This window comes from Anolis carolinensis, chromosome 3, assembly GCF_035594765.1.
Source record: "Anolis carolinensis isolate JA03-04 chromosome 3, rAnoCar3.1.pri, whole genome shotgun sequence".
Taxonomy (NCBI): Eukaryota; Metazoa; Chordata; class Lepidosauria; order Squamata; family Dactyloidae; genus Anolis; species Anolis carolinensis.
This window is the reverse complement of record NC_085843.1, coordinates 211,863,498-211,890,609: the sequence shown is the minus strand read 5'-3', so window position 1 is coordinate 211,890,609 and position 27,112 is coordinate 211,863,498. Positions and strand designations below refer to the sequence as shown.

Genomic DNA, 27,112 nt, shown 5'->3' with positions numbered 1-27,112 from the left:
TAATATATAGTAAAGGGATGAAAACATATAAAGAGTCTTATAGTTCTCCTTGTGAAGCTCTGTAGCCTACCTGTACTGTGAATAGCAATGAAATCCGAAATGCAAGCCCCCTCGTCTAATTGGAAGTCTCCTTTCTTGCAAAATCAGCATCATTTTATACTTGCAAAATTCTCTTGGATCAAAAATAGTCCAGCCATATGGAACAGAGAACACAATTTCGATTTTGTAAAACTTCCATTGCTGTGAACTCTTCAACTGGCTGTCACTGCATGTGCAAATAACAACTTCTTTGTCTCTGTCACTCTCCCAGTACCATAACATAAACATTATCTGCAATGTTATTAATCTGACTTGGAGTGCATTTTCCTTCATCATCACTCCAGCCTTTTTTCTTGTCACTCCATAAGTCACACAGTGACCTGTGAAGACCATGAAAAGGTAAAGGCTATTTAGGTTTCTGACTCCCAATCTCTATGGATAGCTGATTTTATAACATATTGCTAAAGCACACTGTCAGATAGCATAGCAGACATATGAAAACATTAGTTTCAGCCCAAGGCTGAAACCAAAATATGATCATAAAGCACTTCTCTCATTCCATAGGACAAACAAAACATGTTTTCTTCTTCTGTAAACAAACACTAATCCACAAACCTGAAATAAAATTATTATCCTCTTTTTTTATTGTTTAATTGAATTCTTTGATTTAAAAATTATCATGGATATTTGAAAGAAGTGTTCCTAATGGACACTTTAGTGTGGTCTGGAATAGCATGGAGTGTCATAATGCCTCCAAATCTTTAATTAATTTACCACCTACCATTTGGAAAAACAAAAAGTGATGAGATAAATTGGTCACCATACCCAACAAATGTAATAGTTTCCCCGGACTAGATGAGAGTGATGAGCAAGGTATCAAAATTCCACAGCATCCACTTTCCACTATATTCTGAAGAAAATCCCCATGTTCCAGAAAAAGGCCCAGAATATCAAACGTCCAGATACCTGCATTCACCACATTCACTAGCTGCAGAAGACTAGATGGTAATGATGCAATGAGCCAGAGAAACACACTCACCCACGCACACAACCACTTCTTAGAACCTGTTCTGAATGTTCTTGCATCACTGGCTCTCTGGGAAGTTGGTACTCTGGGATATTTCTGGAATATACATATTTTCCCCAGAGCTGGTACAAGATCTCGATTTGTTCTTGATTGTCGAATCACTCCCAATTAATCTGGCAGAAATTATCAATTTGCTGGTCATAGCCTTCTAGATAAGCAAGAAAGGGTTGGAGATGGTGATCTAGGAGCAAGGGAGGTAAGCATTGCCAAGGGCAAGGTGAAGCAAGCTGGATGGGAAGGAAGGTAGGAGGTGCTGTAGGTGCATGCAAGGTATGAGAAAAGGATATGCTCAAGCTCATCTCTACTATAAATGTCACCTGTGATGTTAAACATATAATTCTTACAAGTATTATATCAGGGGAATAGCATAATTTAGTCAGGTATCACATCCAATGTAAGTTAGTTGTAATGAATTTGATCCACTGATTTTACTAAGAACATATCCATATCTGTATTTGCAGTTTTGTTGCTTATAGTAGTTGTGACTCATCAAACTAGGGCCAGCAAAGTTTGCTAGTCCATTCCCATATGTTTTGCAAACACTATCATGTTTTTCCCCATACTCGTATATTTTAAGCATTTCCAACATCACCAAGAAGGAGGCATTGAATGTTTACTTCTGTAGCTATGTGTTTGTTGCTAAGTAACTGTGGCTGGAAATAATGTGATTGGGCTGCCTGCCCAAAATATTTGCCAGGATTTCATGAAGATACACATATGCAGGAAGCAGAGATATGGGGAAGGGGATCCAAAATTTAGGTGTTAAGAATTGCTTTCTCGTCAAATTGGAAAATAATTCACCAAATTTTCTGCATGTCTTATCAAAAATATTGGATTTAAGAAACAGAAAGTGTTATATAACCCCCTATAAATAAGCAAAAAATCTCAAATGTAATATCTTGATTAAGAAGGATTCTATATGTTCTGTGTAAAAGGGGCAGAATGCATTTCAACAATAGATACACTAAGATGTGCTCAGAAGCATTTTATGACAACAAAGCTACAACCCTACTGTCCAGATAATATACCCCAGGAGAAAAAAGGAGATTTTCCCATTCCATTTCTTCAGTGATATTCAGAAATGCCTACATGTGAAAAGACAACATTCAAATCTTTTCCTGCCCTGTAGTTGCCACAGTATTATAGCCCCTTGCCCAGCTGATAACTATAATATATTGGTGACCTATGATCAGAACAGGGTACCATAACCTGCTGGTGTGATATAAGGTATGTTTCCCTACTCGGACAGTAGATTATTGTGCTCCAGCTTCACAATTTGGAGAAGGGGCTGGGAGGAATCTACTTGCCCAGAAACATGATGACAGTATGATATGCTCTTCTAAACTATTGTAGGTAGGGCAAAATGAGTAGCAGGAAATTGTGTTAGTCTGCTACCAAGCACAATTCAAAGTGCTAGCTTTAACCTATAAAGCCCTAAATGATTCTGGCCCAGTCTAGCAGTCCAAACGTATCTCCCTCTATGAACCACCGCGGAGTTTAAGATCGTCGGGGGAGGACCTGCTCTCGATCCCACTTCCTTCGCAAGTGCAAACGTGGGGACGAGAAACAGGGCCTTTTCAATAGTGGCCCCCCAGCTGTAGAACTCCTTCCCTAGTGATATCAGATCAGCCCCCTCCCTCCTAGCCTTTAGAAAGAGAGTAAAAATGTGGCTGTAGGAGCAGGCCTTTGATAAATAGCGCAGTGCAATAATTTTATCTGGAAATCGTGCAATGGATTATGGAATGGCTTTAGACCTTGTCTTCGGATGACGTGTCTCATATTGGAATGTATTTTAATTATGTTTTAATGTCTGTTTTAATTTTAATATTTTTATTTATGTCTCTGTTTTATGCCCAAGGCATGCACAGGTGCCATTTGTAAGCCACCTTGAGTCCCCCTCGGGCTAGAGAAAGGCAGGATATAAATATTATAAATAAATAAATAAATGTGTGTGGACTGAAGCATATATGAGTCTACACTGACCATATAATGCAGTTTCAAACTGCATTTCACGGCAGTGTAGACAGCCTACATTATGAGGCACACAAAGCTCTGTGTTTGATCAGTTCAATGTCATTCCTTCTGTTGCTATTGCTTAATTTGGAGTGAGGTCTTTCATGGGAATAAAAAGACTTTAACTATTTGTCCCCACCTTAGTTCCAATCTACATTTGCCACCCTGAATCTACAGTTTGTACTTCCAATAATTGTCAATTTTTAATTAATTGTTTTTTTCCACCCAATTCAAAAACTAAAAAGGGAAAAAATATATAGCAAACTAATGGCAGGGCAGCCCTGGGAATAACTGCTTCAACTATAAGTGAGCTAGGCAAAGACTCAGGTATCAAAGTAACCACATCAGTAGCACTTTAGATTGAGAGCTGACTCCCACAATTAAGAAGCTCTCAAGCAAGATAACCCCTGTCCCTGAAACCTATGATGGCCAAATGGAGAAGCTCAATGGTTACATCTCCACTGCTAGATATCACTGAGAATCTTGGTACATAAGGTCTCATCCTTTACCGACCACCTACAAACACTGTAGTATGCCAAATGGCGTCTTGCTTTTTAGGCCTGTTACTAGGGTTACTAGGGTTATTCAGAAAATCGCATCAGATTGAGCTCATCAGCTCTAGTTTCTTAGAGATGGTTATCATGATTTTCCATGGGTGAGCAGATGACAACTTGTAGATGGCATATGTTTTGCATCTCCAAAACTAGAGCTGATGGGGGGAAACTGGTGCCATTTTTGAAATCAGAAGGTCAAATATACACAGAAACAGGGTGAACATTTGAGACACCAAAATGTGTGTTGGAAAGGTAATCAAGGGCAATGGATTGTCAAACTATAGGTGAAGTGGCTATCTCTCTAAGACTCCTGTTATATCCTGCCCTTGATATTTGTTCCAGGCTGGAGTTAGCTTCATCAGGACCGAACACACAGATGGAAACTAGGAAGCTCATATTACATAACAAGAAAGAAGGGCAGGAGTATGAAGAGACACAGCAGAAAACAAACTGCTAATATTATCTCTCCACTCCTACATCACACATGCAATTTATCTGGTCATGTTGTTTATTTAAATGGCACAGTGAGCATTTAAAAAAAATCAGGTATTTGAAATCCCAAATGAATTGTATGTGCTGCTAGCTACACCGACATGAGACTCTGTGGGTAGCAACAGATACATTTAGATTCCTGGATAATTCTGTCTCAGAAAATGCACTAGATATTTATTTATCGTGTCAGAAGCAAACTGAGAGTACAGTTGTAATGTATTTGAAAACACAAAGTTAAAAACTTGGCATTATACTAAATGACCTTTGACCGGAAGCTTGACTTGAAGTGCCTCGGGTATTGCTATAAGAAGGTCCTCCATTGTGCACGTGGCAGGGCTCAGTCTGCATTGTATTAAGTGGTCTGTGGTTTGCTCTTCTTCACACCCACAAATCATGGACTCCACTTTGTAGCCCCATTTCTTAAGATTGGCTCTGCATCTCATGGTGCCAGGATACAGTCTGTTCAGCGCCTTCTAAGTCGCCTAGTTTTTTGTGTGCCCAAGAGGGAGTCTCTCATTTGGTATCAGCCATGGCTTGAGGTTCCGGGTTTTAGCCTGCCACTTTTGGACTCTCACTTGTTGAGGTGTTCCTGCAAGTATCTCTGTAGATCTTAGAAAACTATTTCTTTATTTAAGGCATTGGTGTGCTGGGTGATATCCGAACAGGGGATGGGCTGGAGATGTCACTGCCTTGGTCCTTTCATTGCTGGCTGCTACTTCCAGGCGGATTTCAGGTGGTGCAATGTCGTCTAAACAGTATAATTTCTCCAGTGGTGTGGGGCATAGACATCCTGTGATAATGCGGCATGCCCCATTAAGAGCCACATCCACTGTTTCAATGTGATGAGATGCATTCCACACTGGGCATGTCAGAATAGCAAAGCCCAAGGGTAGATGTCTTCACTATGTCTGGATGTGATCCCCAAGTTGTGCCAGTCAGCTTTTGTTTGATATTATTTCTAGTGCCCAATTGAACTCAAGCCTCATTTTATGAAGATAAATCAAATACTCATGAATTGTAAAAGTAAGATAATTCCAAATACTGTGTACCCATTGTTACTATTCTTACCCTATCAACTTTGCTATCAGTTTATTTTAAAAAATGGTCCCTGTGGAAGCATGTCCAAAGAGGAATTAAACATTTTGACCTGAATCCTCTTGTTCACTGAATCAACTACTGAACAGTTTCCCTAGTTAAGAGTAATAATATGATTGAGGCTATATTACATGAAACTTTCCAATGATTAATTATCCACACTTTTTCTAAGATAGCAGTTCTCAAACTGTATTCTGTGGAAGCCTAGAGTTCCACAACAGCATAATAGGGGTTCCGTGAAAATTCTTAAAAATCAAATTTAAAATGAATTTTAAAATAAAACCATATCAGGCCAATTCTTTCATTTACAGTCTCTGTAATAGATATTTTGTACTACAACTACTGCTATCAGATATGTAGTTACTGGCTTCACATTTTTTTTATTTTTCACAACAGATTGACATTTTGTTTTTTAATATTTTCTTTCTTATACAGGTGAAAAACATTTGGGATATTGGGATATTATTCAGAAAGTATCAAGAGTAAAATTTACTCCGAAACTAGACATTATACAGGAAATTACAGGACCATCCAAGTAAGGGCCCATCCAGACAGGGCACAAAAGGCACATCCTCCCGCATATCTCCCTGGGGCATCCAGATGACACCTCGGGTAATGCGACTGCATTCGGCACAAAGCAGGAAAACACTGCTCTGTCACAAATTAATTAGACAGCCCATTAGACACATGCATTTGTGAAAGGCCCGAGTCTAATGGGCCATGGCCCTGTGCAGACAGGCCCATGGGGAGTCCTGGGACTTCCCTGCAGATTGTCCAAACACCTATCCTGCACCATCTGGGCTCCTGGAGCTCAGAAAGTGTGAGATTGCCCCCCCCCTTTCCCAACCGCCCCCCCCCAAAAGCCCTAAAATGGTTAAGCCTTTATTCTGCCTCCGTTAGGCCTCACAGCACAGCTCCTGGAATGTACCATAAGGAGCGAGAAAGCGAGGGGGAAACAAGAGCAACTTGGCTCCCCCTCACTTCTTCAGCATAATTGGTACATTCCAGGATGTATGCTGCAAGCCCTAATGGAGGCCAGTGAGTTATTTCTTCCCTTTTCCCCATTTTAAGGGGTTTTGAGAGGAGGTGGGGGCTGTCTCTCTGTCCTTCCTACTGATTCTTTCTAATTTGGAATCTACTTAGGCACATATAGTTGCATTCTTTAGGGCACCAAAATGGTTTGGATTGCCTCTTACCAACTATTTTAGGATATTTAAGTAAATGATAGAAAAAAGTCCTGTGAGAAGAAAAGGTGCTCTTCTGAAGCCAGACAGTAAAATTATCTTATGAAATGCACCAGAAAAGAATGTATCAGAAAGTCTGCCTAGATAACTCTATTGTACAGCTCCCCTGGGATTCAGTGCTAATTTAAAATATTATTTCATTGCTGTCAAAGTAATCTTAGAAATACGTGAGCCCAACTGACTTCATCAGGAATGAGCACTAAAGCCTATGTAAGACCAAGCTGTAAGCGCCATCACCAAGTAAGTATGCCTTTTTGGCTGATTTTAGTAGAACTATTGCAGAGCCACTGCTCAGTCTTTTTATATACATAGAAGTATCTCACTGTGGAAAGAATAGTGCTTGCTGTTTCTGTATTGGAAAGCACTATGCACTTTTCAAAGATATTTGGCCACACTACAAATTTATTTACTTAAAAGTGTCAACCTAAATTCTGGAAGCTTACTGCAATGCAGTGGTTGTGTTATTATCTTTGTGCAGAAACAGACAGATCAGATGAGAGCTACCCTCACAAGTAAAGAAAATGACAGGATAGCGATGAAACCTAGGTGTGTTAAACAGCAGACAGTACCACCCTTCCTCATTTATGTTACATTGCGAATTAATTATTATGATAGACAAAGCTAATCATTTCATTATTATATCAAGTAACAATTTTCTGTTGGTCACAGGTAAATGACAATCTATGCCAAAATATAAAACTTGCTGCAGGATATATTAGGTTGCTTCAAGAAAGATTAAGGACTAGGCAGCTTTGCCCCCAGGCTAAATATATTTTAAAAACAAAGCAAACAGAGATTAAGCCCTGGAAAGCTTTAGTAAGAATGCAGGGGGCAGGAAGAAGCATACTTTACTCATCTGCTAATATTCAACAATTTATGGGGAATAGTCAATTTGTATCAATTATGTCAACATGAGATTAAGGTGGCTAAAGGTGAATGAAATTGCTTCTTTCTATGGTGTTCCATAAAACTGGTTTAATATTTTAAATGAAGCTCTCCCCTGTATTGTTAGTATAGCAGAGATTCCTAGCCCGAGCAGACATCACAGAAACAAATTAATGCCACTAATACAGAGCAACTACATTTACATGTTGTGGTGGTGGTGATGGTGATTTAAAGTATTTTACCACTCCCTTAGGCTGCATCTACACTGCCATATAAAATCCAGATTATCTTCTTTGAACTGAATTATCTGCTTTGATAATATAGATTATATGGCAGTATAGATCCAGACTTGGTTTTTCCATGTTTTGCTGGAACTGAAACTGGCACTGTTACCACTTTAGGCAGACAATGTACTCAACAGTATGAAGATGAAAAAATAATTTTACTGTGGAACAAAACAAGGACTTGGAAACTGGTCAAGACTAAAGGTAAAATGGATGGGGCCAAACAGGGCAAATCAAAAGGAAAACTTAATTCAGTCTGCAGGAGATCTGGGACTGGTGTACAGGTTCAATTTTTAATAGGACAATGATCTAAACACACATCCAAAGGAACACCAAAATGATTTAAAATAAGGAAGTGGATGTTTTAAAATGACCCATATCCCAATCCATTTGACAATGAATGGTAAAATTTTAAATTTGCTGTTTGCCAAGTCACCAAGAAGGATAGGCAAAATTCAGAATGGACAAAAATTACAGGATTAAATTCCACAACACTGATAAAGACTTACCAAGGAAAACGTACAGAAGCAACTGCTGCCAGATATTCTTCAACTACAACCAATAAGAGATGGTTTGCTTTGGTTTACTTAACCTTTTGTCTCGCAGAAAACATATTCAGTGTTGATGTTTTGTATACATTAAATGAGAATAATGTCAGCAAAATCTATTCTAATTCCTGGTTCTAAAACAACAAATTCTGGAAGAATCAAAGAACGTTTGCAAACATTGTGACTTAAAAGTAATGCAAAAACACTAATAAAATGTTTTAAAAACCCATTCACAATAAAAAATTAAAAACAGCAGAATCATTCTCAATGGCAGATGCCTCTGTGGAAACTGGAAGGTGACTGTTCAGCTGGATCAAGCCCTGATCCAGTTCAGAACAGTTGGTAAATGTTTGCCAGAAGGGTGAGACAGAAACTTGGTAAAGTAGGTCTTTAGTTACTTTCCTGAATTTTTTCCATGGGGCACTTGATGATAGATCGCTTTGTGGGATATCCATATGAAATACCATATGACAGCCGTTTTAGCATGCCAGATACCACAATCAAACCTAGATACCAAGGGAAGCAAAATGCAGTTGCAAATTTAATATAAGTAATAAATTTTGCATATCTCATGCAAAAAAATTTACACTTTGAAGATGCATTAAAAGATTCCTTATTGCCAAGAATGATTCTACATAGGTACTATAATGCAGTATGAAGCCAGCTCAAGGACTAGGTGTCCACAAAATGCACACCCCCAATGTAGGCTGCAGCATGCATTAAGACAGAAACAGCGTGTTTTTAAAAAGTCATCAGAAAGTCCAGAATAAGCCAACAAATCCATTGTAGCCAGAGTATATCCCATGCAGGGCTCACAGCCAAGACTGAAAAAATGCAGAGCACTTGTCAGGACACCACTAGAGCTGACACACTTTAAAAAACCCTGAAACACAGCTGGCTGGAAGGTAAACAAGCCACCCTGAGAGAGGAAAGCACATCATTCTCATGAGAACTCTCCCTTTACACAACTTCACTCTCATTTCCTGTGCCCTGCCATGATCTAATGACCCCAAATAAGCACATCTGTGCATCCCAGTAGACTAGGTAAGAAAAAGAAAACAGCCCTGGGTTCGGTTCTCATTCGTAATCAGAGGATATTGTGGCCACCAGCCTATTCGTGAACTGTTTCCTAGAGTGATTTTGTAGGTACTCTGCAGCAGAACTGATCCCCTTTTAATCCATTTCCAACTCAGTTTTAGTGCTGTGTAGAACCACCCCCAATCTTTGGCAACAGAAGTTGAAATATAAGGTTTGCCCACCATGAGGTAGGCAGAATGATATAGTTCAAATACAAAGTTCAGAGACCTATTCTAAAATGACAGGATGTGAATCCCTCAGTCATTTGAGTTCAATTTTAAATTGATAAACATATGCTTCTGAGGAATAAAAAAATGAAATATGAAACAGGGGAAATTGCATTGCCCTCCCTGGCTCACTCTAAATACTGCTTCTATCTGTAACAGCATGTGTCCAAGGCTGTTTTTTGGATAAGAATTTAGTTGGTGTTATGTCAGCTGGTGGGCTGGCTCCTTGAGAAAGCTGATTACAATAGTTCTTGGGATATTTTTGAAGAATATAGGAAAATAAGAAGATCTGGACTGATCGGGCTAACATATATCTGTTGCACATCCTGTTCCTAGCATTGGCCACCTTTGCAACAGTGAGACCATTTTGATCACAGAAGATAGTTTCAGAACTTTGAACTTGTGGTTACCTTATTGTACTTGTTCAAATATATATTGGCAGGGGAGTACAGTACAACCTCTGTATTTGCAGGGAATACATGCCAAGACATACACACCCATGGATATCTAAAACTAGATAATAGTGAATCCTAAATTTTTATTCATCTTGGGAAAGCATCATACCATAGTTTCACACTGAAGGGCCTAGAACAGTCTAGAAACAATTCAGTGGAGAATTTTTTTAGAATGTGGGTAAGTAAAATCGTGAATATCAAATCCATGGATAACAGGGCCATACTCTATAATACATACTGGTTAGAATGACCATATCCACCACCCATATGCTGGTCTGTGGTTAGGGGCTTCCAGATTCCAATAGAAAAAATAAAGCTTTATGGTGTAACACTAGAAAATACTGACCATTTCCGCTACCTAGGTGGCCACCTCTCCACAAAAGTCGCCATCGACGCTGAAATTCAACACCATCTGAGCTCTGCATATGTAGCATTTCTTTAATGTAGCACAGAATGTTCAAGGATTGGCACATTCATAGAGATACCATTCTGCTTATTTATAAAGCTATTGTCTTTCTAGTATTTAGTCTGGGGGCAACTGTATGTCTACGATACATGGACTGTCTACAAACTTCACTCTCGACTTCTGGAATGATCCCATCAATGTTGCCTTTGAAAAATCCTGCAAATCCCTTAGGAAGGCAAACGGTTAAACGTCAGCATTTTGGAAGAAGCAACGATGATTCTCCACCTTCAACTTTGCTGGACTGGCTACGAGATTTGCAGTTTTTTTTGAAAGCACCGCTAATAGGATCATAACAGAAGTTGAGAGTGACGTTTGTAGACAGTCCATATCTTTCATCTGGAAATCTATGTCCCCACTGTGAAAGACCATGCAGATCCAGAATTGGTCTACAGTTACTTACAGACTCACTGCCAAGACTGTACCCTTGGAAGACAATCATACTTGGAAAAGAATGATCTCCTTTGATGATGATAACATTGTTTGCATGGAACTAGATCTCAATGAAGGACTCCTGAAAATAGGTTATATGTCCAATTAACTGTTAGCCCCTATAGTAAACTCATTGTGGATTTTCTTCTAGGAATGTTCAGAATTCAATGCTTGCCTATAGTGATTACTCAGCTCAAACTGTATCTCATCTATTATTTTAAAAACCATAATTCTATTTTGTTGTTATATAGTATTTCTGAGTATTTTTATTTATAAAGTAGTATATATTTTCCACACATTTATATTCATTGTCTTTATATTTAATAACTGGCCTAAACAGAATATGATCCTGAAAATTAGAAATGGCTAATTTATAACCAATGATGTGTATCCATACTGGCAAAAACAGGATTACCAGAGTTTTCATGTGTTTCTCGTTTATCATTGTGATATCTTTATAGATGCTAAATCTGGCCTTGGCCAGTCTTCTTTAGAAAAATGTTTTAGTGTGAGTAAAAGGCATGCTTGTTTTGCTCTGAGAAAGAAAAAAAAATGAAGGCAAAGTCAAACTGACACAGGTGGGAGAAAAATAATAGCCTTCATTATATATGTTCTCAAAAGCCCTATTATAATTCATCTTTCCTTCTATCTTTTATGGTATTGTGTAGGCCTGTCTAGATCAAAGCCTAGAACTGATTTGAAATAATTCTGTTCACAGGAGCCCTAGAGAAACTGATAAAATTAAAAGAAGAAAGATTTTAGAGCCATCTTGCCATCATGATTAATGTATAATTTTTAGCACAAAGAAAAGAACGCCTTTATTAATAGTCATATTTAGCAAAGTGTACAATGGAGCATAACAGAAAACATGAACCATGTAGCCAGACAGAACAGCTTGTTTTGCTGCATTTCAGTACATCTTTCATCATATTTCCATCTCCCTCCAAATCTTGTTTATTTAGAATAAGCCTCTAGTAGAACTGAGCATTTTCAGCTATACACTATGCCAAACGTATTTTAGAATCTTTCACAAATTAAAAACAATTATCATTACACTTGGAATTTAAATGGCATATTGCAACATTTAAACTATTTAACCCTGAGGGTTAGACACAAAAGTGCCCTTCTGTTAGAAAAAGCAATAAAGATATTCTGAAATCCCCGAGGAATTGGGTCTTTGTTCCATAAAAACTCATGTCAAATAAAATACATTCTTCTTTTAGGTGACAGAAGACTGTTATTTTTGCAAAATAAAATCTGGAACAGTCTAAAAACCTTTCCACAAACTAACTTGAATTGCAAAATAGAACTTTTTGAGTTCTAGTACTTATGCAATAATTAGTGACAAGTGTTAATAAAGGTACTTTTTGTGTTTGTCCTTCTTTGTATTCAATCTTTAGTTTTAGTCATCGCTGCAACACCCCCGTAAATTAGATCATTATTATTATCATCCCTGTATTGCAAATAAGCCATTCCTTTCAACTGGAAGCTTCAAGGTTCTTATAACAGCAGTTCTGAGATGTTTAAATAATTTATTATATATATGTCTCACAAAGAAGTTATTATAATGTGAGTCTTTGTATCCCTTCCCACTTTTTTTGTTTGTTCTTATACTGTTAACTTGTTTCATTCTCCCCTGAGCATCCACCAAAATCACAATACAAGCAGTTTCGACTTACAAATATCAGACTTACAAATGACTCATAGTTAAGAATGGTGGTCGAAAACCAGACAAGAGCCAATATAACACACTATATCTTTATTAAAACAAGTATAAATCCAAAAGGAATTAGGTATAGAGTCTGAGTAAGGAATAGTTCTTTTCAGAAAGTCAATGACGGTTTCAATTCTGTGAAGGAAAAGGTCCGATGTTATAATCCACAATGAGAACTCGATAGCTCTCCCAAGAAATCAAAGTCCATGAAGTTAAACAGGGAAACAAGGCTGGTAGAAAACAGAGTTCTATCCACTGGAAATGCTTTGTAGCAATCAAGGTAACAAAGTTGTTAAATCTGAGGCAAACTTGAATCAGGAACAAGGAATAACATCCGAAGTAAAGTCAGGGTCTACTTGAGAGTCGCGGCATGGCAAGGCCTGACTGGAACTGGAAACTTGGCTTGAAACAGGAACTAGGAACAGAGAAACCTTTCTCCAAAAAGCATCGTTGACACCGCAAGGGAATCTACCGAACAACACACTTTTAACAGAGTCTGGGCTGTTCAGAATTTGGGGAGTACAAACTCCCAAAACTTTCCCAAGGGAATGCTACCCATTTTCCCATCTGTTTGCCAGTCTCTGGCTGCAGCGGATTTCCTGTTTTACACTTCTTTATCTAGTCACAAAATCTCTATGATTAAAAACCCCATTGCCAGGCATTTCTTCCACATCTGGCTCTATCTGCGAGGGAGGACTAGAAGAATCCTCTCCAATTAACAAATCTCCAGCGTCAACATTTTCAGGCACCTGCAGCTGTAAAGGCCCCTCTGTGGAGGGTGCAATGTCAGTAAATTCCTCGTCATTATCTGTGTCCAAGTGCAGGTCCCAAAACACTGCAGGCCTTGGTGCCCTAGCTTGCTGGGACCTAACAGATGGTGAGACAACAGGAAGTAAGAGAAATTTACCCCTAGGAAGGCAAATTCACTCCTGAAAGAGTTATCATGGGGAAGCTTTATCACCAATCCTTTTTTTCATAACAAGCCAAATTTTGCAAAATCAAATGATCACAGGGACAGACAGTGAGGTGAAATCTTCTGACAGGGGCACAGACAGCAAAACAAACACAACCAAGTGTTACTCCTTCCCTATGCTATCCAAAGCTTATATAGATATAGATATAGATAAAGGAATCTTGGCTCCATATTCAATTCTGACAGGTTGCTTCAGAAAGTAATTGTGTCAAACACTGCTCTAAACCTATTATTTAACCAAGTTTTTATTGCTTAAATGTATTTTAGCTAATTATTACAGGAGTGTTAGGATGAGGATTTGTGTTTATTGTGTCTTTGTATACTTGTCTTTTGTCTTTTACTGATGATCCGATCAGAGGACTAATCATAGAATCATAGAATCTTAGAGTTGGAAGAGATCTCATGGGCCATCCAGTCCAACCCTCTGCCAAAAAGCAGGAAATCATATTCAAAGCACCTCTGACAGATGGCTTCTGCTTAAAAGCCTCTAAAGAAGGAGACTCCACCACACTCCGAGGCAGAGAGTTCCACTGCCAAACAGCTCTCACAGTGAGGAAGTTCTTCCTAATGTTCAGGTGGAATTTCCTTTCTTGTAGTTTGAAGCCATTGTTCTGCATCCTAGTCTCCAGGGCAGCAAAAAACAAACTTGCTCCCTCCTCCCTATGAGTTTCCCTCACATATTTATACAAGGCCATCATGTCTCCTTTCAGCCTTCTCTTCTGCAGGCTAAGCATGCCCAGCTCTTTAAGTCATTCCTCGTAGGGCTTGTTCTCCAGACCCTTGATCGTTTGATCGTCCTCTGGACTCCTTCCAGCTTGTCTACATCTTCTTTCAGTTGCAGTGCCCAGAATTGGACACAGTATTCCAGGTGTAGTCTGATCAAGGCAGAATAGAGGTAGCATGACTTCTCTGGATCTAGACACTATGCAGGCCAAAATCTCATTGGCTTCTTAGCTGCCACATCACATTGTTGGTTCATGTTTAACTTGTTCCCCACAAGGACTCCATGATCTTTTTCACACTTGCTGCTGTCGAGCCAGGCGTCCCCCATTCTGTATCTTTGCATTTCATTTTTTTCCGCCTAAGTGGAGTATCTTGCATTTGTCCCTACTGAACTTCATTTTTTTTAGTTTTGGCCCATCTCTCTAATCTGTTAAGATGGTTTTAATTCTGCTTCTGTCTTCTGGAGTATTAACTATTCCTCCGAATTTGATGTCATCTGCAAAGCTGATGATCATGCATTCTAACCCCTCATCTAAGTCATTAATAAACATATATATATATTTGTGTGTGCGTGCATGTGGAGTTACACTTTAAAATGTACCTGTTCTGACTTACATACAAATTCAACTTAAAAAACCTATAGAACCTACCTTGTTTGCAACTTGGGGACTGCCTGTATACTTCATTCATCTGAACTTTTCCTAACACAGTTAACATTGGGATAATTGGGTTTACCCACATTAGGGGCTGGAAGTCGCTAGACATTGTCTGGATGCCCAGGAGCTAATTTTGTTCAAACCTGGGGTATGTGGCCACTGGAGACGTGGATATCAAGCCTTTCTTGTTCCATATATAGTAAGTCTTTGTTGTAGAATTTTGCAGATGTTGGACATAGTGTTTCATCGATTCTAAGGTGCACTTTTTTCCTGGTCAAGGGGCTTAAAATGGGGTGTCTTACATTCAAGAAACTAATGACATGCTCCCCATCTATTGCTACCTTTGTGAATTATTTTCCCCAATATAATTTGTATAAAGAACAATGGTACACTACATGTTCACATTTGTTTGAAAGACATATCTCTGATATAAACTGCAAAAGGTAGTTTTAAAGCTTATGCTTTCACCCACCCCTATCACGCAATGATTCAACCTGCATCCTCTGTAGCTATTTTAGCTATGAGATTTGTTCCACATATTTTTTTTGTAAAACAACAACAACAACCAATCTAGCTAAGAAAACTATCTTTCCTTTTGATGAACAGAGATTTACTAATCCTTTGATTTCAAAGACTGCTTTGGATTTACCCATATGACTCCCATTAGTGTCAACAGGAGCCATGCTGCTTAATCCAAAACAGTTATTGGAAAACGAAGGAGTTAGTTAGAGCTGAACCAAAGGAGCATTATATCAAACCCAGAATCAAATTCTAAAATATTTATTTCCTTGATAAGCACTACAATAACATTTGAAAGCAACACAATCTGTTGCAACCTCCAAAACATTGTCTGTTCATATTTGTAGAGTGAGACCTTTGAATTTCACCCCATAATTAATGCTTAAAATTATTGTAACTGTGACCTTTGTTTAAAAATCACAGTCCTCTCAAGGTGGCTCAATGGTTCTCAACAGGGTTTGTGAAGGACAGATTTTGGACTATAGTCCAATCCAACTGACATGCATTTGGGACAAAGAAAACCTTGAAGGGTTTAATAGGGTTAGCCCTTAGTAAACCAGAAATCTAAGATAAACCTAAGAACATGATGCAGGTGGATTGCACCCCTTAAAAGTAGTTTCCCCTCTTTCTGACTACCCTGCAAGGTTCTCCCTATAAATGGTTTCTCTTCTTATCCAAATATTGCCTCCAATGAAGATTCAGCATAGCGAATGAAATCTAGATAGAAAAGAAAGCTGATGGGAAGAGAATGTGTTGCTCGAGAAGTATTCTACCAATACTTTGGACTGCTAAAAATGATAACTCAATTGGTACTAGAGCAAATCACACTGGCAACAGGTCAGGCAATGATGACAGTCTAGCAGGGTCAAAATGGTTTCGGTCCAACTCCACTGTCTGCACACCACTCCCAGCACCACAGTTCTGAGCATTTCTATTTTGAACCAGTACCAAATTTGGGGATATGTATAAATTAGCCTCAAAAGTTTCTCATTCATGATTGTGCCTTGTTTCCCAAGGAAGTCTAAGGCCCTTCCACAAAGCCATATAACTAAGAATATCAAGGCAGAAAATCCCACAATATCTGCTTTGAACTGGGTTATCTGAGTCCACACTGCCATATATTCCAGTTCAAAGCAGAAAATATAGGATTTTATTCAGCTATGAGAAAGGGGCCTAAATGACAAGTGGGAGAAAAAAAATGAAATGAGTGCTAGAATATACACACTATGAAAGTGCTTCCGCACCTGTATTTGTAGTGTACTTTACAAAAACACATTTGCTTCTTGACAATGTATTGCTGTCTGATAACAGGAGCAATCACTATGAACTGGAAAAACCTTAGCTATTTACAAATTCCTTTTTGTCATTACATGAATATTCATTACATCAACGTACAAACCATTTGTTTGAAACTCCCTTTAGCTGACCATTGTGTTTTGCAAAAGGATTCTCTGACTTCAAAAAAAAAATCTTTTATGAAGACTGTTTCTTTTGCTGGAGAGATTTGTTACAAATCACACACAGAGCTCTAGAGCACTCAGAAAAAAAGTGAGAAAGCAGCATGGAAGTGAGAGGGTATTATTTAGACAAAATGTTCATGCCATATTGAAAACAAAACCAAATGCAAAGATTTAACACCACAAAGGGGAGCTTAAAACAGCAGAGTGCCACTATATGCACTATGCTGGTAAGAAAATGTCAACCTGACAATATTCACTGAAAGCAAATATTAGCATAATTATTGTAGCCTAGAGTGACAAAAGTAACCAAATAGAAATAAAATGCAAATCTTTCTTTTACCTCATTTCCCTATAGATGATTGTTTTGTTCTCTTTCCTTTATTGTTAAATTCTTCATACTTTTGAAAAAAAATATAAAACCATAATGGAAACAAACAAAAACAGGAACATTTCAGTCATTCCTAACAAAACTACAGATGCCTTTAAATAAAATTATCATCTTGACATTAGTTTACTTATTATAGTGAATGAGCATACTTATACAGAGTAAAGTAAAATGCCTCAGGTCAGTCCTTCCATTGCCCTACATGTTTTAGCCTGACATAATAGACTCTATTTGTGTACAAAATATGCATATGCACATTCTATATCAGGGGTTATTTTTGTTCCACAGACCCATTTGCCAGTGAATGGGTCACCTGCACTAGTAGGGACCATATTTGGTCTATTTTGTATTTATCCAGGTTCTTTTGTGAGAGTAAGATCAGCTAGCACTATCATTTTATGCCTTTATGTAGCTCTTGGGGTCCTTATCCAGGCTTTTCTATAAATTTCTTTTTCTCAGCACAGTGCTTAGAACAGTGATGGTTTACCTAACATTGTATTTCTCACAGTAAGATAAAATAAAAATGATGGTGAGACCAACTGTTCAGTACCACTTTGAGAACATAACTGAACAATGATATTGCCAATGCTATTAACTACCATTCCCTCCATTTAAATCTATCTAGATGTAGTGTGAAGGATTAGGCTCATCTCCCCATCGGTTTGCCCCTTCAAATCTGGATCAAGCTAAAATTCTGTCCATACAGGTGCACTTAAGAAATATGAGGCCAAAAAACAAAACAAAATTAAAAGCCCTTAACACATATAGGTAAAGGTAAAGGTTTCCCCTGACGTTAAGTCCAGTCATGTCTGACTCTGGGGATTGGTGCTCATCTCCATTTCTAAGCCGAAGAGCCGGCGTTGTCCCTAGGTGCCTCCAAGGTCATGAAGGCATGGAGCGCCATTACCTTCCCGCCAGAGCGGTACCTATTGATCTACTCACATTGGCATGTTTTCGAACTACTAAGTTGGCAGAAGCTGGAGGAGGGATCACTGATTTGTGAGAGAAGTGCAAAAATGATAACCAAATGTTTATGGGGCTAGAATACCATTTCTCTAAGACTGCACCATTTAAGTTTAAGAAAAGTAACACGAGGTACAAGGCAAGGATGTCCTATGTCGCCTATACTATTTGCAATGGTAATGGAATTACTAGCTAATGTAATAAGAAAAGACAAGGAATTAGAAGGCATAGGAACAAAGTTAGGAAAAATTAGCTTATTTGCGGACGACACATTGATAACAATTAAGGAGATAATGAAGAAAATGGAAATAATTAAGAAACATTTAACAGAATTTGAATGGGCAACTGGATTGAAGATAAATTGGAATAAATCAGAAGCAATGTTATTTAATTATACCAAGCAGGAGGAAGAGGAGTTTAAAAAGCAGATGGATATAAAAGACATGAGAGTAAGCGTAAAAGAAAATATAAAATACCTTGGAATAATCATAACCAAAGATCTAAAATCCATAGAAAGGAAAAATCTAGAAGAATTAAGAAAACACATGGAGGTGAAGTTAAAGGATTATAATAATCTGCGATTATCATGGTTCGGCAGAATAGCCCTAGTAAAAATGAAAGTCTTACCCAAAATAAATTTCTTGTTCAGAATGATACCATTAATGATTTCAGAAAAGGAAATAAATAACTGGCAACAAATGATAAACAAATATTGCAATAATGGTAAAAAGAACAGATTAAACAAACAAATTTGGTACAAGCCCCAAAAAGAAGGAGGATTGGGCCTTCCGAATATGAAAAAATATTATGAGGCAAACCAATTAAGATATGTAGTAGAGAAGATGATGGATGGAGAAGGTTTGGAATGGATGGAATCAGGGAATAAGGCAATTGAGTGGAGGAAGGATAACATATTCTTTAAGGAAATCTCAAAGAAAGAGATAAAACAAATTGGAAATATATCATTAAGAAATATAATGGAAATATGGAATAAATATAAAGGACAATTAATTAATAAGAATTCAGTTTTAACGCCAATAATAATGGAAAAAGATTTCCCAAAGGAACTAAAAGGAACGCTAGATAAAGAATTAGAAAAAAGGGAACTAAAAAGGGTAGGAAATTGGATAGAACAAAAAATGGAAAAGGTAAAAATGAGAGAAGAATTGAGAGGAATAAATATTTATTGGATTCATTGGATTCAATTAGAAAAATGGAATGAAAACTGGTGGGCCCGAAATAAAACTGGAAAACAAATAACGCAATTTGAGGAATTAATAATAAAAGCATTAAAAAGAGGAAACAGTGAGCCATTAAAAGGAACAACAAGTAAAATATATAAAATACTAATTAAAGACATAGAAAAAAAGAAAAGACCAACATTAAGAGAATCATGGGAGGAGGAATTAAGAACAAAGATAACAGAAAAAGAATGGGAGGAGATATGGAAAACAAGACAATTAAAAAACATGTCAATTAGAATAAAAGAAAATTATTACAAACTAATTTGGAAGTGGTATTTAACACCAAGAAGGTTAAATATTATGAATAAGAATAATAATGAAAAATGCTGGCGAGGGTGCCAGGAAATTGGAACCTACATGCATATGTGGTGGGATTGTAAACATGTAAAAGGTTTTTGGGAATTGGTCATAAGGGAAATAGAAAATATTATGAATATAAAAATTAGAAGGAATCCAGTGGAAATATTACTTTTAATTAAAAAAGAGGATGAGAATGATAAGAGGGAAAAAAATTTAATAGACATGCTATTAACAGCAGCTAGATTATTAATTGCAAAATATTGGAAAGGAGAAATGAAAATACAAATTAATGAATGGTATAAAGAAGTTTGGCGAATGGCACTGAATGACAAGCTAACATCAAATTTAAAAGTAAAGAAGGGATTATGGAAAAAAAATGATTTTGAAAGTATTTGGAGAAAATTTCTAGAAAAATTATTGGAAAAAGAAGATGGGAATTTACCTCCAAATGAAGAATTGAACTTTTGGTGGGACTACAGAAGAAGAGATGGCTCTGGGGAAGGGGAGCACAGGGGTGAATGTAAATAAAAGAGGGGGAAATGTATAGAATATGTTTATATAATTGTAACTTTTTCTCAATAATAACAATAAAAAATATTTAAAAAAAGAAATGTTTGCTTAGAAAAACGATGAATGTGAATATGACAGAGATGCCTAAATTCCAGTTGCCAAGAAACACAAGTAGAAAAAACCACTATTGTAATCATGCCTTGTTTGTGAATTTCCATAGGTAAAACATATTGATCAACAAACTCTACCAATGGAAGCAAAATGCCAGATGATGTATGTCTTACTTGGTCTGATCTATCATGGTTTTTCTTCAGTGTTTCAATTTTGATGCTAAAGATAACATTGCAAATGCATTCTTATATCAAATCATAGTTTGGTATAAGACTTGGGATAACCCAAATTTGAGATAAAATAAAATAATTCAATAGATAGCGAGATGAGTATGGCGGCAATAGTTTTTAATTTAGGAAACAATCAAATTCTTATTAATTTGTTGCTAATGAATCAAAGAAGAGAAGTAAAATATAATTTCTCCTCCTCTACAATAATACTTGCAAATAATCATATATATATATATATATATATATATATATATATATATATAGGATAGTAACAAGGAGAACATTAACTGAGTTAATGAAGCTCAGTTTCCAGGCCGACAACATCACTGCACAGACACACTAAGAAATATACAGCTTTGCTTTTCCTACAGAAACACAGAAACTACAGAGATTTAGTATTCTCCTAGGGATGAACTGACTTATTAATTCACATGTCCAGGTGATTTTCATGTTCACCAGAAGCCATATATCCCTTGGGCTGTTCCAAGTTACTGTATTTTTGCAGTAACTCCACACTTGAGAGAAGGAGGGTGAGAAAAAACAATTTACACTGTTATTCCTGAAGCCCTAGACAGTTTTGCTTTTCTCATAGGCATTCTTTCCTTTTATTTATGAAATACTGACATAGCCCATCCACCTACGACCCACAGATTCATTCACTCACAGAAAAGCTGGAGTACCCCCTCATTCTCCTTTGGGAAAATCTATCGGGTCAAGGCTAAAAGTGGGTGGAATGGGGCAACTTGCACATTTTATTTCATTCAGCCCTTATCTCTCAACATTTTCTACTCTACTATTTCTCACTCTTTTCTTTTCTGTCGATCCAGTACAGTTTGAGCCAGTGAAGAACGAATACTTTAACTGGTAGTGGCCACCACATAATCCAAGGAGGAAGTGTGGAGCATACAAACAGACAGTATGGCTGCTTTGCCAAGATCTGACTCCACATGTATCCAGTGCAGAGCAAGTACAATATAGTGGTTCTGAATATGGATCAGAAAAATCTGAGTTCAAAACAACCACTCATCCTATAAAATAAAAAGATATAGCTGCAAAATTTATAGAAATAAATTCACTGATTCAGAAAATCAGAGTTGTAAAGCTGAGTAGAGCAGAAAACACACATAAAGAAAATAAGACAAATTGACTATTTTTGATGTGATATCTCAATATATTTTACTCCACTAAATCCCTGACAACTCCACTAAATTCTGTGAACTTTAACACTCCAAGCATAGAATGAAGTTTTGAAGCAATCTTGCTAAGCCAGACTATCACATGATTCTCAATAAAGTATTGTGCATTTTTCTGTTTCTTTTTTATTTCTTGTGGCTTACCAAATAAACATTTTGGTAAGTATTAACACTGTGCTCACATCATCTCTTTCTATGTTCCTAAAAGCTTTCTAGAAAAGAGTAGTGTAGTGCACAACAAAATAAAAAAGAACCATAAATTATTAGAGTATTATTTTTTGAGTTGCAGTATTTGCCCTAAGAAGCTTTAAATTTCCAATAACATTTCACCAGCTTCAGCTTAAGGGGAAATGCAATCGCAAACAACATTTGGAAATCTGTCTCACAAGACTGAGATTTTGTTTGTCATGTAGCAAAAAGGAAAAATGTGTTCTGTTTGAGCTTGCGGTAAGTACTCAACTTGAAATATACATTAGTCCCACTGAATGCACATAGTCATTCAAAAAATCTACAGAAGAGAGAAAATGTTATGGTCATGAAGGGAAATATTGATCAAAACATGGTTTGGCTCTGACCTCTTTCTAAGTAGATGAAGTTGTGAGGATAAAACAGATGTTTTATTTTGATACATTTTCATCATAAAATTCTGTTTAATCACAAAATGTAGAAGAGCTGCTGACAATTGTTTGCAGCTTTCATAAAGGTTCTCTGCCAAATCCCTGTGCAATTAATTATTCTATGCTCAGCTGCATTTTGGCCAGGAAAGAAGTTTTAAAAGTCACTACATCATGAAAAGAATAAGGCTTGTATATTTAAGCAGGTCTCCTAAGAATAAGACCATATCATGTGCAACAACAGAAAGTTCCTATCATAAAAGAAGTTTATCATACACTCAAACTTCTCCAGCTTGCCAGATATTCATCCTTGATATATCCTCGCTCCTATTTTTCCAGTCAGACAGACAGAGGGGGAGACATTTTTTGAAGTGCATATACATATATGCCAGCTTCCCTTTTGTTCATCTTTGCCCTGCCTCAATAATTTCCAAGCACTGCTGAGTGTAAAGACGAGCGGTAATCATGCAGCCATGTGAAAAAATCCCTATTATTCAGCAGTCAAAAAGAAACAAAACTAATGATTTCAGTATTTGATAGAAAGAATAAGGATTTAATAAACAAAACTCCTATATTGCTCTTGTTATATGTTGCAAGACTTGAAATAGTCAGAATCTATTTTAAAAAATTAACAATACAGATTTTAAAAAATTGGACATGGTCTATATATAGCCCTATCACAAAAATTAACCTATAAATTAAGATTAGCAAAATGAGAAATAAAGGAAGGTCTGTTTGATAATACATGGAAACCCTTTATCAGCTTTATGTGAAAAAACAATAGCAAATTCAAATCACCAAACAACCAAGAAAGCTTGTGGATAACTGACTAGAAAATATATCAAAGTAATTATTTCCAATTAATAATAATTTTATTTCTTACCCGCCTCTTCTCATGGCTCGAGGCTGGTTACAACATAGTTAAAAACACAATCACTGTAACCATTCTATAAAATACACATATTGAAACATATTACTATAAAATACACATATTGAAACATATTACTATAAAATACACATATTAAAATGTACTTCTATAAAATACATATTATAATCCACAGAATAAGTATTTAAACACAGGACGTGAGTTTGAGATTCATAATGAAAATTGGCTGGGGGGGGGGGGGTTTCATGTCAGGAGCAACTTTGCAAGTTGCTTCTGGTGTGAGAGAATTGGCCATCTGCAAGGATGTTGCCCAAGGGATGCCCCGATATTTTGATGTTTTTACCATCTTTGTGGAAAGCTTCTCTCATGTCCCTGCATGGAGCTGGAGCTAATAAAGGGAGCTTATCCACACTCTCCCCGGGTTGGATTTGAATCAGCAACCTTCAGGTCAGCAACCCAACCTTCAAGTCATCAGTCCTGCCAGCAAAATGGTTTAACCCACTGCACCACCGAGGGCTCCATTGGCTGGGTAGGCCTGTCAGAAGAGATAGGTCTTCAGATTTGTTTTAAATTCCAACAGCACATTTAGCTGCCGGAGCTCTTCCAGCAGGTTGTTCTACAGTCTTAGGGTGGCCAATGAAAACTGATATTAGAATACGTAAAAGTAACAGAACAGACAGAGACATATTTTTACAACAATATATGAATGATATTGGGGGGTGTACAGATTTGAGAATAGATGATGTAACAAGGCAATAGTTATATGTTAAATGTTGAAAATTAAATAATTAAAGTTTATAATTTTTTAAAGGAACAAAACTGTGTGCAAGTTTTAGACACCTTTGGGTCTCTTCATTTGCGCAAGATACGACAAAAATCAGGAAAGAGGGAGCTAAATGAGGAAGTCGTCATCTTAATGTCATGTAGTCTTTATGCAATTTCTTAATGAACAAGGAAGTCCATCCTATAATTTAATGCCAGGTTCTCAAACCTTTTGTGCCTGTGCTCTCTTTCCCCTTGCATGCAGACATCATTGCCCTCACTTCCTCAACTCAGTATATGAATCAAAATGTTTTATTGAGTACCCATATTATTGGGACCAGAAAATGTAAAGTGAATTCAAGAAGAAGTTAGAATGGGTTAAAGAAAAAGGAGAAGGGAGCAAAAAAGAGCAAGAAGAAGAGTGAAGGAGTGTGGAAATGGATAAGTGTGGCTAAGTACCAAGACAAGAGAGATCTTGGGGGGGGGGGGGGGTAGAAAGAGATCAGACTGACCTGACAGAAGATGTACATTTATATTTATTCATTTTAAAGCATTTTATAAAAAACCTGAAAATGCCTCTCCATGCTCTTTTTGAAAATACTAAGAAGCCCTGCTACCCCTAATTGGTTCCGTTGCTGAACTACTCTTACCATTGCAACGTTCTTTTTTCCAATACAGGCAGTCCCCAAGTTTCAAACATCCATCTTACAATTGACACATAGTTAAGTACGTGGTGAGACAACAGAGAGAACTCTACCTCTAGGATGGGAAATCCACTCCTGAAAGTGTTATCATGGGGGAAAGGTGTCTCCACTGAACCTTTATCACCAATCCTTGTTTCCACAACTAGCCAAATTTCACAAAATCCAATTATCACAGGGACAGAAAATATATAAACACATGGCTCAAGTTACACTTTAAAAATGTACCAGTTACAACTTGCATACAAATTCAACTTAACCTCTATATTAGAATGCTGGAAAAAATGGCAAAATAAATTCCCATTGAACAAAATAGATAGACTCCCAATAGGAATATTAGATAATAAAAAGAAATAGATATATGGAAAAGTGATTAAAATTAAATTAAAATGATATAAAAAAGATAGGTGATCTTATAAATTTGGATGGAACAACAGAAGACTGGGAGGAGTTAAGAGGCAAATGTGGATTAAGCAATTGGTTGTTATGGCATGTAATGTCACAAGAGGGCCATCATGTCATCCATCATGTCACCCCAAGCTGAACATGCCTAGTGCCTTCAATCTGTTCTCATATGTATTGTCCTCCATACGTCTTATAATGCTCATTGCCCACCTTTGAACCTCTTCCAACTTGTCTATATTCTTCTTAAAGTTAGCAAACACCATTCCAGATGAAGCCTCATTAGGCAGAATATAGGGAACTATTAGTAACCTTTAATAAAGAAGTCATTCTTAGGGCCCTTCCACACAGCTATATAACCCAGAATATCATGGCAAATAATCCATAATATCTGTTTTGAACTGGGTTATTGAAGGGCCCTTCCACACAGCTGTATTAAATCCACACTGAGCTGGATTACATGGCAATGTGGACTAGGGGCCCTTCTATACAGCCATATAACCCAGAATATCAAGGCAGATAATCCACAATTCTGTTTTGAACTGGATTATCTGAGTCCACACTGCCATGTAATCCAGCTCAATGTGGATTTTATACAGCTGTGTGGAAGGGGCCAAAGAGTACATGAATAGCATACATATTGGGAGGGTTGAAAAAAGAGAAGAGAGTTATAGATGGATGACAAAATGTAGCTGAACTAATAGTAAGACAATAGCAGCTTTTCCCAGATATGTGGAAGTCCCACCATTCACAGGAAACAAATACATTATGGTCTGCCAGGTCAAAGCCAGAAAAAAATTGAGGGGTGGGGGATTGAATTTTTTTTAGCAAATCATGAAAAGTAGTTCCATAATACAAAATAATTTAGAAATCAGGCTCCATCGATAAACTTCAGTGGACACTCAAGACAGATAAACTTCAATGGACACTCATGGGAATTTTGTTAATCCGTTAAAATTCATGAGTAATTCAGGTTTTTAAAAAACTTGAAAAATTTGGGGGGGGGGGAGTTGAACCCCTAACCACCACCACCACCACCCCCCTTGGCTACAGCCTTTATGTACTTTACAGTCCATCTTGAAATAAGGACAAAATAGAGTATATCCTAGTCTTTCTGGGTGTGGCCGTGTTTGATTTTTCCATGGCGCTAATCACAATTGCAGTTACTCTACAAAAGTAATTAGACCAACTGTAACATGAGCATTGTAAATTTTTTACATTTCTTGAAGTGTGAAAAGTTGCATATGCAAGGTCACTATAATACAAAAAAATTATGATTCCTATATTTAAGTACTTGATTTGAAAGCCACTAATAAGACACTAATGCAAAATAAGTGGGTGTTGTATACATCAGCATGATAATAAGGACTTATATTGAGTAGATTTCTGCAAGTTTCTAATTTGCGTGGCTTTATCTTTTATTAAGCATAAACGCTTCCCATTCAGTTTTGAACAGCTGATCTCATGGGAGGTATGTTTGTGTTCCATCTCCTTTGGAATAATCCTGCGAGCCATATTAGATATGATTTCCTAGCACCTCAGTGTTCCAACTTTAATGTTGTAATTGCCCATGTCACAATTTCAAGCATCATGTAATATAAGCGTTTAAATTACTAATTCATCTAACTATACATGATTAATGTCTACTGAAGTATAGTATTAGAAAAAAGCAAGTTATCAAAAACAACATTCAAAAAGCCAAAAGGAAGACAAAGTGTCTCAGACACATTCCCAAAAGGGTCTAGAAATAACACTGCAACACATTACTAAATGATGAGATTTAATTTGCTAATTAATATCCCATGGAGACAGCACTAACATTTTCTATCATGGAAAAATGAGACCTGTAATTTTCCAGAGCACAGCAAATT

The 27,112-nt window shown here is 37.1% G+C and overlaps 1 protein-coding gene across 3 annotated transcripts in view; it reads right to left on the bottom strand.

Moving 5' to 3' along the window:
* Positions 1-27,112, bottom strand: part of prkg1 (protein kinase cGMP-dependent 1) — a 904,903-nt gene that overhangs the window by 516,760 nt on the left and 361,031 nt on the right. The window lies entirely within an intron of this gene.